Raw genomic sequence first — 12,566 nt, forward strand, 5'->3', positions numbered from 1 at the left:
CTTTCACCACCCTACTTAAGGGGCTGTGTAAAGGGGGTAAAGTAGCAGACGCTATGGATCTTTTTACCGGAATGCTGGAAAATCAGTTATGGGACAGTAATGAATGGGATTTGCAAGTCTGTGAATTCTACTGCTGCTCTAGTTTCCTCCTCATGTTCATATATATTCTATGCTTTCGGGAAATGACCTCCACAAACCTTACACCTAATGTTATCACCTTACACCTAATGCCTAGACCAAAAAAATGATACCCACAAGGCAATGCAACTTCTCAATATCATGCTTGACAAGGGCTTCTCAGCAGATGCAAAAACTAGTTCTCTTCTAGTGGACTTGTTTGTGGAAGGTGGACCAAATTGTAAAGAAATGGAGATGCTTCTCAAGCGCCTGCCAAAAGGCTGTGCTAAAGGTGATGTGCTCGATTTTACTATGTGGCTAACTAATTGATTTTTGAAGTATCCAAGCGAAAGAGAAAAAGTCCAAAATATCTTTCGAGCTTTTGGGGTCGACTACTATGTATTTTCGGATTTACCTACAATTTTGCCATTGATGTGCAGTTCCCTCCTGAAGATCCTATCATGTCTAGCCAAGTCATTCCTGAAAGTGAACTAACAGTACAACAAGGGTGAGTCCAAAAATTTTAAAATATTGAGACTGAATCAGTCATATATTCTGTCTCTTTTATCTATATCCTTTCAATTTGCTACTGAATATATTCCTCAACATTCCTAACGCAGAAGGTGTACTTGTTGCTAACATTGGAAGTTTCGTGGAAGGTGCAAAACAAAGATGATGCTGATGATAATTCTGATCTATAGTCGATGGATGACAAGATGCTAGAAGTTGTCAGCATTTCTGGGGTGTGGCACCTTGGAAAGCTTCAGTTAAGTGAGAGTACCGGGCATTTTAAGTTTGAAAACCTGAAGTCACAAATTCTTATAGAATTCTTAGACTGTCTTGTTTGCGATTTCGTACCCACCAATGGGAATTTGTATTCTGGGCTTTTTTCTGCTTCCGTTTAGCTGTTTAGCTGTAATAAAGTAGGTTTTTAAGGTTGTACTACTAAACCAAGCAAGGAAATGAGTTTACGGTGTTTCAGAACACCTTATGTTGATAATCTGGAGACGGTATATGTATGAAAAGTAGCAGTTAGATCAGCAAGTCCAGAAGTATGGAAAGAACTGATTCGTTTGTGTGGATATGGCTCAATGTTGATTTGTGACGAAGGAAGTGCAAAGCCTAACTGATGATTTCCTTGATCAATAAACACTTCATTTGGTGCAAAGAATGCATTGCCACTGCTCTCCGTCTGGGGCATTTACCATGACCAAGATAAATGAGAATGAGAATATTATGTACTACTGCAATTTTTCTGTAAACTGTAAAGGATGCAGACTTCCGCAGTGACATTTTCTAAAAGTTTCAACTAATCCCCACTCTTGTGGAAAATCATATCTGTAGAATACCAAAAAGCAATTATCTTCTTCAGACGATCTGCTGTTAATTTTATTTTCACATTGACTTCATAACATGCCTAAATTTACATTTCACGATCTGCCATAAATGATATAAAACTACTCGGTCACTCTGCAAGACACTGCATTCGTGGTCGTTAAGATGTGACCAACAAAAGAGGTGGCTGAGATTGAATAATTAGATGCCCTTAAGTTTCTTTGGTCCTGCTATAATTGGTGTCAGAGCCGGCACGGATTTCTCCCTACAACCAGTAAGCTTTCTTTCACAACAAATTGCATTTTCTTCCGCATCTTTCTCAAATGTCCAAGTATCCTTCACCTATATAATTGCAAACATAACTGAGATCCGTCAAACTGATTACTCTGCATGCAAGTATGGATTAGTGGAAGTAACTACAACATATACCAAACCGTAAATGCCAAATCACGAAGCGACTCAAACGAGTATTAAACTTTTCTGTTCACTCAATTATTTGATGTGAACACTTTTTGTCATTTTCTCTCTGACAGAAATTTGACACAGATTTAGGATTCAAAGAGGGCACCACACAAAATAAAGGACTCCAGACCCTCTACACAGATATATGGAACAAAAGCAGTTAGCAGTATATACACACCTACTAAACAGAACAAGATCAAATACAGGAAAGTTTACAACAGATCAAACTTCAAGAACAAGTGGTTGAACAACATATCACATGTATACCACATATAACAAATCAAGATATTCTCTGTGTTTTTCTTGTATGGATCTAATAGCGTCTAAAGTTACAATCAACACCTAATGTTTCCTCTTGATGCTACATTACCCAGAATAGTCAAGACTTGGTCTCGAAATATTGATGGTATATTATCACATGAAGAAAGAGAAGAGGAATAATAGAATCTCCGACACCAATATAATCAAAACAAAAAGGGGAAAAAGTGCTACCAACTTATGGCACATGACCGTGGCGAAGAAATTGACCAAGTATACGCGCTGATCAAGGTGTTTGCTAGACATTTTTTGCTATTTCCCTGGCCAATAAAATACGAAAAAACTAATAAAAACGACTACTAGGAAAAAACTCAATATTATTTAGTCATTTTCCTAAAGTAAGCATACCGTTCAAGAACAAGGGTGCCAACAGCCAAAGTCCAGTTTAAGCATATAGCATGCATCAAGAATCGGCCAGATCTAACAGTCAAGAATCCAACTGATCATCATCTTCTACAAGATCTTGCACATCTTCCATCTGTTAATGTGTTCCCTCGCCCGCTATAACTCACAGATGCAACCTGGCGTCTTCTCTACCTAATTCTCTTTACATCATTTTGTTTCCCATCAGCTGCATACATGTTGTACAGTATAACATAGGCTCCACTATGATTCTAACTGAAAGAGCCTCTAAGCTGCAACACCTGCCAACTGTGTTTTTTGGTGAACACAGCAGGAAGCCAGAATTTCTCTCCTAGCAATTACTACTTCAGAAGTGCTACACGAATATGATATTCTTTGCACGACTTCTTTTGCCTCTTCAAAGAACTCAGCTCGGCTAAGAAAGTCTGCCAAGCATCCCTAATTTTCACTCTTCGGTCGAACACCAATATAGTAGCCATGCTATTTAATATTTTGCGGACCTTCAAGAAGCATGCCTGAATACCTAATAAAAATTCAATATAGCAATAACCTATCTAATGTAAGCATATCATCCAGTTATCCAGTTTAGGCAAATAGCACACAACAAATGTTGGGCAAATTTAACCCTCAAGAATCCAACAGCTCGTTCATGTTCTCCAAGACTTGGTATATTTCTTCCATCTACGGGTGTGTTTCCTCACCCGCTATAAACCCGTGAACTTAACCATTGAGGTCAATTGAGCTGCAACCTCGTGTCTTCTCCACCCCTCTATCCTTCATAATTTTCCTTATTCTCTTTGCATCATCATATTTCCCATCAGCTGCGTACATGTTAGACAGTAGAACATAGGCACCACTATGACGTTCTAACTCAAAGAGCCTCTCAGCTGCAACACCTGCCAATCGTGTTTTTCGTTGATCACAGCAAGAAGCGAGGATCGCTCTTCAAACCAAGGCAGGAAATTTTGATATCGGGGTATATATCGTGTACCCCAAAAACCGATATATATCGGAGATATATATATCTTTTTTGTGAACGGTCAAAATATCACTATATATCAGCGATATATCAGGAATATCGGTGATATATAACGATATATATCTGTCAAATAGTCAAAAAGTTGGTCAATATATATTGGATATATCGCCGATATATAAGATATATATTGGAAAAGGTGATATATATTGGCAAAAAGGAACTTCAATATTCGGTGGAGATATATTGAATTTTTCCAAGTTGTGTACCCCAAAAACTGAAACATATAGGCGATATTTCCTGCCTTGCTCCAAGCAACTGCTTCTTCCGACGAGCTATTCTTTGCTTGACACCTTTTGCGTCTTCAAATAACCAAGCTTGGCTAAGAAAGTCTACCATGCATGCATAATGTTCACTTTTTGGTTGAATACCATATACAGTCAGTAGTCATGCTATTGAATATTTGTAGACCTTCGAGAGGCATACCTGAATAGCTGCAAGCAGTAAAAACAGCTATGAAAGTAATATTATTAGGCTGAAAACCAGCTTTATCCATTTTGTTAAATAGCTTAAGCGCGTTCTGTCCATCACCATGCATTGCCAATCCAGAAATCATTACATTCCAACAAATGATATCTCATTCTCCCATGTCATCAAACAACTTTTTAGCCAAAACCAAATTCCCACACCTTGCATACATATCAATAAGTGCCATACTTAACCGAATACTCAACAACGACTGCTTTCTGTCCAAGTATCTGTGTATCCATATCCCAATATACATAGCACCTCAATGAGCACAAGCAGAAAGAACACTATCAAAAACAGCTTCATCGGGCTCGAAACCTTCCGACTGAATTAGTCGAAACATTTCTAACCCCTCTTTAAAACAATTATTCTGTACATAACCAGAATTCATAGAACCCCATATTCCTCTATCCTTCACAGGTGCATTATCAAAATACAAACATGATGTTTCAACATCCCCCTTCTTTGCATACACAGATATCATAACTGTCCACTACACCGCACTTCTCACCGGCATTTCACCAAACAATTTTTTCCCTTCTACCATACTACCACATAATGTGTACATAATAACTAACAAACTATTGCCCACAAAGATATCATACACATTATATGAGATCAAATATGCATTTACTTATATGTCACCTCAATGAATGAAAGTTTGTTTAATTTGCTTGATTCATCTCCATTGCGTACATACGTATGTTACAAACTTCCTCGAAGGTAGTGCATGGAATTATTGCCAGCAATGCCCAAAGGGCAGTTGCAACCGGCTGGAAGCATTGTCAAGTGTTTCTTATTGAGATCCCAGCAACCGGCTGGAATCTAACATTTACAAACAAAAAGAAAAAATAAATCAATGAAAAAAAACAATCCATGGGGACATCTTCTGCAGTAGCTATACCTTAGCAATGGCCTTCAAGTGTTCACCACTAAACGCCCTGCTAATTCCCCTAGACTGACAAGACTTCACACAAAGGGAACCAGAATTAACTGCACTGAAAGCCAACACTTGAGCAAGGCAGGTATCTTTCAAAACGGGTCTGTGTCATTTCGATCGGGTAACCCTTTTAAGTCTCATAGTTTACTATTTTTCCTTGTTCTGTATGCCACAGAGGGTGGCCTAGAGGATTATTAGAAACTTCTGTAACAAGCAGCGTAGGATAGGTTACTGAAGTTCTAGGTGAATAGTGAATACAAGTTCACCAAGATGAATTAAAGGGTTCTAAAAATTACATAAGATGTTCAAAATATGCAAGTCCTAAACTTATGCCCATACACAGGGGAAGCAATATCTTGGCTCATAAAAAATAGCCGCAAAATAACAATTGTGTAAACCATTAAGGTTACCAAGCATTTCAAAGTCTCTACTATAACAGCTTCTACTGATATAAGACTAAACCCATTAAAGAATGATCAAACAAGGTAAAAAAAGAATTATGACATTCCAATTCAATGCACAAAGACATCAGTTCTAGTTCAAGAGAAGTATTGATACCACGAAATACTACGAGATCTGAAATACTACTGATATAACACTATAGACATAGTAAAAAACGATAAAAATGCAAGTAGACATATTAATCTTACAAAAATGGCATGTTTCGATCACAGCATGATGCTAAGTTAGTAACCTTCTTAAGCTAAACGCTAACAATTGGGATATTTAATGTTAATAAAATCTACCAGACGGGAACATCAGACATATCAAACGAAATGTAAAGCAAAATAAATAAAATCATATTATCACCACATGATGTTAAACGTGCCAAAAGATCCAGATTACCTAGCAAGGATTTCAGACACGCTAAATGAAACATATCTTGCAATTGTGCACTACCTTCTAAGAAAAACAACAGAAAGTCTTGCAATTGTGACGACTTGTGTTGCAGTATAAATCGGCAAGCAGAAAAGTTGTTCCAGCAACAGAAACAACAATGAATTTCTAACCCTGTGAGTTTCTCTTACTCATGGGCGGAAAACGAGTCATTTGCTATTTACAACCAGTTATTGATAGCTTCCGAGAAAAGTTGGAAGGGTGGCAAGGAAGGTATCTCTAAACGGGTTCGTATCATTACAACTAAGAGAAACTCACAGGAAGGTACCCTTTCAGGTCTTGCGGTTTACTATATAACCTTATTCTAAATTATGCTCCACATAGGGTGCCCAAATTGAGAGGATTATCAGTAATTTCAGTAGACACTAGACAGAGATAAACTCGGGATAGGTTACTGAAGTTCTGCATGCATACAAGCTCACTAAGTTTCTGATTTTAAATGAATTAAAGGCTTCTAAAGGTTACATATGATGTTCAAATAGGCTAGTCCAATACTCCTATACATATGCCCATACACAGAGCCAGCAATACATTAGCTCAAAATACATAAGCTGCATAAAAAGAATATCGTAAACTGATTACCAGGCGGTTCAGAGTCTAATATAACGGACAGCTTCAATTAGTAACCGACAAAACTCATTAAAGAATGATCACACAATGTAAAATAAGAACCAAGGCTTTCCAACACAATGCATAAAGACGTCAGGTTTAGTTCTAGAAGTATTGATACCACAAAATACTATTGATATAACACTGTACACAAAGAGGCAATCGATACAAGTGCAAGGTTCTATATTAGTCTATTAGTCTTACAGATATAGCCTGTTCGAATTGCAGTATATAGCAAGTGAATAACCTTCCCAGATTAAGTGCTGACGATTGCGACATTTAATAATAACAAAACCTACCTCAAAAGAATTTCAGACATGTAAAATGAAACATTAAAAAGAAAAAGGTTGGAAAAAATTATCTCAACGCGATTCTAAACGTGAGAAAAGATTGAGATTACCTGGCAAGGACTTCAGACAAGTTAAATGAAACATATCTTCCAATTATGCACTACCTTCTAAGCAAACAACTGAAAGACTTGTAAACGCACTACCTTTTTAGCAAACAACTGAAAGACCTGTAAACGAGACTGAGTTATTGCTCAATAGTATAAATAGGCAAACAGAAAAATTGTTCAAGCAATAAAAAAAAAATCATTTTACCTCTGACGCAAAATATCATGGTGGCAATCATTTTACAACTCAATGATGGGCCTCCTCTAATGAACTTCCAGACTATGTTTTTTAGTTTACGACCACTCGAAGTTGTCCAGACATCTTATGTAAACTTTCCTAAGGAAGGTAGTAACAGACCTTTTTCTGTGTTACCTTACATCTGCAGGGGCAATTAGGACAGGAGCTATTGAATTCTGGTAGTTAAAATATATTAACGTACGCCTCTCTCTCTCTCTCCGCCTTCCCTCTCCCTCAGTCTCCGCTCACTCCCCACTGCATACCAGTTATTCTAGTTATAGAGAACTGCTAGCATTCTACCCCTTTGAAGGGTAGAACCCTCCTACCCCACTAAAGGACAAAAATAAACAACTGGATAATGCTTATACATGTTGGACTTCTTTCTCTCCAAACTCTCCCATCCTCTACTGAAATTTTTTTCAAATGAGAAAACTCTCTTTTCTCTACAGCTATTTCCCAGTACTTGGCATGTACCATCACCAGATCAGGCAGTGATGGATTCATATTTATCACAGATGTAAATATCCTTTCCAATCATCCATTTTGTTGTCTAATTGAGATTTGAACGGATTCCTTCTTTCTGGTTTGAGCAAAAAAAAGAATCAAGCCAATTTTTTTTTGATTATTCATATTTTATTTCACCTAATCAGGTCTAGAAACCCAAAATCAAATTCGATGAAAATCAAATCTTGGTTGAAACTTTAGATTAACTTATTCTAAGGTTCAATTCTTGATGTATGAACTCTAACCCAACTTTAAAATGAAGATTTTAAGTTACAAACTTTAGTGTTCTAAATAGATCTAAAAAGATACATTACATCTTTTTACAGTGTGGTTAGATTCCAAGGGAGACACACTGGGAACAAAGTTTCATCCGTGTTTCACTTTAGTTTTCTCCTTTTCTGTAGCCTCTAGTTTCTCACCACCTTGTCTCCAGATGTTAAGGAATAAGTGATATCTTCTCCTCTTGACTTCATGATTTCACACTTTATGATTTGACATTGAAGGTGTTTGTATACCAATCTGTGTATTATAAGGTGAGAGTGTGCATCACTGGTGGTTTGAAAGAGCTTTGGGAAGGAACTGAGTAAGGCGGTTGAGGGCTAAGATGCCTTTAAAGATTTTGAAAAAAAAAACTTGAACAAAAATGGTCATTAACCAGCATTTTCACACATACATTTATCAGTTAACTATGTATTGTAAAATAAAAACCTTGCTATAAAAAACCAAGTTTTGTAAAAGGTTTTAAATAGTGAAACAAGTTTCGTACAAGTAGTAAGAAAATGTCACCATCTTTTACAAAAACAAAACAGAGACATTTGTCAATACCAACATTCCCACAAAGACATTTATCAATTTTAAGAAAAAGAAAATAAGTCGCCATCTTTAACAAATAAGAACAAAACAGAGACATTTGTCATTACCAGCATTCCCATAACGACTTATGCCAATCTTAAGAATGGAAAAGAAAATAAATCGTCAATCTTAAGAACAAAACAGAGACACTTGTCATTACTAGCGTTCCCACAAAGACATTTGTCAATTTTAAGAGTAAAAAAGAAACTAACAACCCAATAGAGAAAGGATCCCAACACAAACTAAAGTTTTTCACAAAACAACTTTGAAAACAAAAGTCTTATCTTGTTGATTTGTACGACTTTTTCTTAAGCAAAGAAAGAAACATTTACAGCAATTGGGAAGGGAAATGTGCATCATCCACAAAGACATTTGTGTAAACAAGTTTTCTAATCCTAAAACAGTGAAGAAGCATACTGTAACACTTTCATAAATAACAGAAACCGAAACATATCTTTATAAATCAAATGTAATTACCAGCGTGCGTGAATCATCTAGTTACATGTCAACTGTTGGTGGTTTGAATGAGATAAAAGGAAGGAACTAAATAAGACAACTTGATGTGTATTAGTTGATGAAAACTGATCCGCGTATCTATAGGGAACATTGATAGCCATATGGCCTTATAAAAGTAAACATAACAACAATTCTATGTCATATGATCCGCGTATCTAGAGAAACTTTTCGGTGAGCTGGCTGAGGAGAATTTTTTGGAGTCTAACCATTCGGGTATGGTTTCGAAGGAGAACAATGGGGTCCAACTGAGGGAGATGGAAGTTGATCATGTCGATTAAACTGGTTTCATGGAATGTTAGGGGTCTTGGAAATGAGGAAACATGTAACAATGTGCGGATTATTATGACGGAGAATAAACCGGTAGTTTCTCCTGTTACAAGAAACAAAGATGGGGGAAGAAATAAACCCACTGATTGGGGATTTGTGGCGGCATCCTTGGAAGTATACCCACCTCCCTGCTATTGGATTATTAGGGGGTATTTTGATTGCGTGGGACTCAGACATAATGGATGTGACAGATGAACTTCATGGGGCATTTTCTCTTTCAGTTGAATGTACAATGAAGATTAATGGATTCTCTTGGCTGTTGACAAGCGTGTACGGACCTAATAGTAATACTAGTAGGAAGCATTTCATGGAAGAACTAGAAGATGTGAGGGCATGATTGACGTTGCCGTGGTGTTTGGGTGGGGAGTTTAACCTGGTTCGTTTCAGTCATGAAAGGGCGGGAGGATGTCGAATCACAAGGTCTATGCAAATGTTTGATGATTTTGTTACAAGAAATTGTCTTATTGATTTCCGTTGAACGGGGCTCTTTACACATGGTCTGATAGAAGAAGCCTGGGAAGAAATAAACCCATGCATTGATGGGTTTCTCGCATCTATTGAGTGGGACGATCACTTTCCACATGCTAAGGAGGTTGCACAGCCAAAGTTTATATCAGATCATAGGGTGATTGTTCTAGATAGCACTCAATCTCAAAGAGGTCCTATTCCTTTCAGATTTGAGCTGATGTGGTTTGAAGATCAAGCTCTTACTACCCTCATGGAGGAATGGTGGCTATCATTGTCCTTTGATGGTCCCCCAAGCTTTGTCTGGTGGTGTAAGATTAAAGAATTGAAGAATAAGTTAAGGGTATGGAACAAGGAATGTTTCGGGAGAGTGGATGAACTTATAAAGAATAAGTATGAGGAGATCGATGCACTGGATCGACAAGAGGAGATATCTTCTCTAACCTCTGACGAGGAGGTTCATAGAACTAATCTTAGATGCGAACTCCAAGTTCTCATGAGAAAGGAAGAGATTTCATGGCGGCAGAAATCAAGAATAAAATACTTTAAAGAGGGTGAAAACAACACAAGATTCTTCCATAAAACAGCAAATGCAAGGAACAAAGTTAACAACCTCAACAGCTTAATCATAGATGGCACAGAGGTCAGCGACAAAGAACGTATTAGAGAGCATGTAGTTGATTATTACGAGTCTCTCTATTCAGAAGATCCTTTGGTTAGACCGGACCTGGATGACCTTGAGTTTAATGTGCTTTCGGAGGACCAAGCAAATGGGTTGGAGGCTGAAATTACTGAAGAAGAAGTGGTGACAACCATTACAGATCTTGGGGGTGACAGAGCACCAGGGCCTGATGGTTTTCAGATGTGCGTGTTCAAGAAATGTTGGCATTTCCTTAAAAAAGATATCATGGCCGTGGTAAAAGAATTCCAAGATGAAGCCACTTTGGATAGAAGGAATAACTCAACTTTTATCACGCTAATACCGAAGAAGTTGGGAGCTCAGACACTAAAGGAGTATAGACCAATAAGTTTGGTTGGTGGTATTTATAAGGTTATCTCTAAGGTTCTCGCTACCAGGATTCACGCGTTATCCTCCTTTATGTTATTTCAGTTCAGCAGAGTGCTTTTGTCGGTGGTAGACAAATATTGGATGGGCCATTATTTGCAAATGAATGCATTGATACTCGGCTGAAGAATAAGGAAAATGGCATTTTATGCAAGGTCAATATCTCAAAAGCCTATGACCATGTAAACTGGTCGTTTCTAGACTACTTATTGAAAAGGATGGGGTTCAGGGAGAAGTACAGGAATTGGATTAAGAGTTGTATCACTTCAGCTTCTTTCTCGGTTTTAGTGGACGGTTCACCGGTAGGATTTTTTAGAAGTCAAAGGGGTTTGCGCCAAGGTGACCCGGTCTCTCCGTTCTTGTTTAATGTGGTAATGGAAGCTCTTACTAAAATGGTTATGAAAGCAGCAGATTTGAGGTATATCAAAGGCTTCAAACCAGCTCCTAGCGGTCCAGAAATAGTCGTTCTTCAGTTTGCAGACGATACTTTGTTCTTGCTGGAAGCTTCAATATCACAGATGCTTGTAATCAAAGCTATACTTCTCATCTTCGAAGCCGTGTCTGGCCTGAAAACAAATATGTCCAAGACATCGATTTTTGAGGTGGGTAAGGTTGACAACATGAATGCATTAGCACAAGTTATGGGGTGTGCCATCGATAATTTACCGTGTCGGTACCTGGGACTGCCACTGGGGGTAGCTACAGGAACATAACAGTGTGGAATCCAGCGATTGAGAATGTACAAAGACGACTAGGTGGATGGAGAAGTAGATTACTCTCTAAAAGGGCAAGACTAATTCTGGCTAGTACCGTCTTATCAAGCCTACCCATCTATTTTATGTCTTTATTCACCATCCCTAAAGGTGTTGCTAATGCTATTGAACGGCTTATTCGGGACTTCATATGGGGTTCTACTGACAATCATAGGAAGTATCATCTTGTTGGCTGGAATAAGGTTTGTGTATCTAAGGAGGAGGGTGGGTTGGGGATACGAAAGTTGGTGACAATGAATCAGGCCCTTCAAGGTTGGTGGCTATGGAGGTATTTAACCGAAGAGGGGTCCTTGTGGCGTGAAGTTATTACTGCAAAGTATGGGTTTTCTGAATCTAGGTGGTGGCCAAATAACACAAACCAATGTTACGGTTGTGGACTGTGGAAAGGCATTCTTAATATTTTACCCATATTTAAGTGTGGAATTAAGTTCAGAGTTGGTAGGGGTAACAGGTGTTCCTTTTGGTTGGATAGTTGGGCTGGTGACAGAGCTCTGGCAAAGCGATTCCCCTTAATCTATCAAGCATCAACACACAAAAGGGGTTTTGTTCATGAGTATGCACACACGGACAACAATCAAGTGGCTTGGAACTTGTTTCTTAGGAGACGTTGTAATGATTGGGAGTTGCAAAGAATATGCAAACTTGACCGCAATGTTGGATGCAATGGTAATAACCGAACAGATGATGATAGGTCTTTGGTGGAGGTCGACTAAGAGCGGAATATTCTCGGTGAGCTCTTTTACGATGTTATAATCGGGAAGGCAGAAATCAAGATTACCAACCTACTCCCTTGTTTCCCCATAAATTGGTATGGCGATTCCTATTTATTTGAAGGTGAGAGTTTTCTTTTGGGAAGTTATCTTGGGAAGCATTCTCACTCTTGATG

General features: G+C 38.1%; 1 long non-coding RNA gene and 1 pseudogene across 6 annotated transcripts in view; both read right to left on the reverse strand.

Moving 5' to 3' along the window:
* Positions 1-1,404: 1,404 nt before the first annotated feature.
* The window catches only part of LOC147522180 (uncharacterized), a 31,761-nt gene continuing 20,599 nt past the window's right edge, over positions 1,405-12,566 (reverse strand). For 4 of the 6 annotated variants that reach the window (XR_015212522.1, XR_015212518.1, XR_015212516.1 and 1 more), the window contains 2 exons: positions 6,946-7,062; positions 1,405-1,794 (listed from right to left, as the gene is read on the reverse strand). This is a non-coding gene — a long non-coding RNA (uncharacterized LOC147522180). The remainder of the gene's footprint in view (positions 1,795-6,945; positions 7,063-12,566) is intronic. The other 2 variants (XR_015212519.1, XR_015212515.1) reach the window with 1 other exon arrangement.
* On the reverse strand, positions 3,171-6,824 carry LOC147522181 (putative pentatricopeptide repeat-containing protein At3g15930; annotated as a pseudogene).

The sequence above is a fragment of the Coptis chinensis genome, chromosome 1 (genome assembly GCF_015680905.1).
Source record: "Coptis chinensis isolate HL-2020 chromosome 1, ASM1568090v1, whole genome shotgun sequence".
NCBI classification, from domain to species: domain Eukaryota; kingdom Viridiplantae; phylum Streptophyta; class Magnoliopsida; order Ranunculales; family Ranunculaceae; genus Coptis; species Coptis chinensis.